We start from the raw sequence: 2220 nt of genomic DNA, 5'->3' as shown, positions 1-2220 counted from the left end.
GCATCTAAATATATATTTGGAGCCTCTAATGGTGATTAGAAGCAATTTTCTCGCTGCCTCTAATTAGTCCGTCGCTAATTATAGGTTGCCCCTAATGCCACCTTTTAGAGGAAGACAAGTTATGGTGCCGCTAAAGACACTTCTGTTTAGAAGCAACCATATGTCTGTCGCTAATTGTTGGTTGCCCCTAATGCCACCTTTTTTAGGCACGGAACTTATAGTGCTGCTAAAGCCACTTACATTTAGAGGCGACCATAAGCCAATCGGTAATTATAGGTTGCCCCTAATGCCACCTTTTTGGGGCACACATGTTACATTGGTGATAAGGCCATTTATATTTAGAGGCAATCATAAGTTCGTCTCTAATTTCATGTTGCATCTAATGCAACCATAAGTCTGTCCCTAAAGAATGTTTTTAGATGCAACAACAACTAGAATTTCCACATTTTCGACAATGTTTTTGGGATTTTTTGAAACATAGGCTTCGAAAATGTTGAGGCTTTTTAGCATCATTGCAATTGAAGATGTCGCAATTTGAAGCTACTATATAGACACTTGTAAGCGTCAACATTGTGTTATTAGTACAGTAACAGTTACAAGCATTCTTACATCAAAAAAAAATAACATTATAAATTAATAAAGGAAACTAGAAGTATAATCTTATTACTAACAATTTTGAACGAATTGATACAAACATTCAGAAGAGGAAATAAAAAAATAAAAAATATGTAGAAATTCCATCTTCAACCGACATTCAACCTTCACTGAATCTTCAACATAAAACTTCAACTTGAACGCAATTCAATCTGCAAATTCAACCCAAAAAAAAATCAATAATTGCAAAATAAAAAAGAACATAAATCTGGAAATTGCAAAACTATACCAACAATGAAACCCAAAGTCGAAATTTCACAATAACCAGAATTCAAACTCAGAACAAACCCAGAAAAACGAAATTTCAGTAGAACATATTAATCGGAACTCAGCCAAACCCAAACTTAGCAAATTTTCGAATACAAATATAAACCCCCCCCCCCCCCCCAAAAAAAAAAAAAATTCAAACTAATATATGAAAATCCTAAATTAACCCTAATTTCGATTTTACCCCAAAATTAACCCCCAATGCGCCAAGCTGCTGTTGTGCTCGCTGATGAAGATTTTGATGATAATTTTGTGTCGTTGTCTTGCCGTAACTCCACTTTCCTCAATGCTGTCGCATTTGGCAATGTCGGTGCGGGTAAATCAGCAGTGTTGAATAGTCAGATTGGACATCCAGTTTTGTCAACTGGTGAAAATGGTGCTATGAATTCGATTTATTCCAAAAATTTTGAACAAAAGTATAAAACCCCCACAAAATTCGAACTAGTTTATGAACCCAAATCCCCTAATCCACCGAATAACCCACCCAAATTCGAAATTTCCACCCAAAATTCAGATCGAAACAACAACCCCAAAATTGAAACCAAGATTTTCAACTTATTCAGCAAAAATCCCAATTCAATCGAAAAAAAGGAAAACAGAAAAAAATACCTGTGCAGATGAGAAAAAGAGTGAAGGACCGTCAGTGCGTGAGTAGAGGAGGCGACAGTCGCGGTGGTAAAAAGCGGCAGCAGCAGCAACTGTTCTTCAAAGATAGATAGTGAAGAAGAAATGAGAAGGAAGTGAGGGGGAGAGAGAAAACCTAGGAAGGAGAGATGAAGAAATGAGAGTTAAATGAAAACCAGAATGAAAAATCAGAATGATATGAGGGTGGGGCTTTAAACTTTTGACGAAAATTTTTAAAACGGGGGCTTTAAACATTTTTGATGAAAATTTTATAACTTCAAAAAATCAAATCAGATCTCATTAAATCCTTTAAAAATAATAAGTTTTAAAAATTATTATACTTTGACCAAAGAAGTCAACTTAAATATGTAATAGGGCACAAAGGAAGTACTACTATAATTTTGTTTGACTCAAAAATTTTTTAATTTAATTTTTAGCTTTGATGTCTTTGTTTTCCTTGTTGTAGTACAAGAGTTTCCAATGAACTAGGGGCTGGACGACCACATTTAGCTCGATTAGCGGTATGCGTATCGACAATCATGGTGGGAATTAGAGCTATAATTAATTATTTTATTCAAAACTCAAATTATCTATATTTTTATTATGAAATTACTCGATAATTTAGATGTTATTAGATTATGGGAAAAAAAACACAAATTTATCTTTTTTTTATAA

General features: G+C 34.1%; 1 long non-coding RNA gene across 1 annotated transcript; it reads right to left on the bottom strand.

Annotated features, from left to right (window-relative positions):
• Nucleotides 1-525: 525 nt before the first annotated feature.
• Nucleotides 526-1838, bottom strand: LOC125493287 (uncharacterized). Its single transcript, XR_007269801.2, has 2 exons — nt 1531-1838; nt 526-806 (listed from the first exon to the last, which is right to left on the bottom strand). It is a non-coding gene; the product is annotated as an uncharacterized LOC125493287 (long non-coding RNA).
• Between the last annotated feature and the right edge of the window lie 382 nt (nt 1839-2220).

This window comes from Beta vulgaris, chromosome 9, assembly GCF_026745355.1.
Source record: "Beta vulgaris subsp. vulgaris cultivar EL10 chromosome 9, EL10.2, whole genome shotgun sequence".
NCBI lineage: Eukaryota > Viridiplantae > Streptophyta > Magnoliopsida > Caryophyllales > Amaranthaceae > Beta > Beta vulgaris.
Note: the sequence above shows the minus strand (reverse complement) of the source record. Positions and strands in the feature narration are given on the sequence as shown.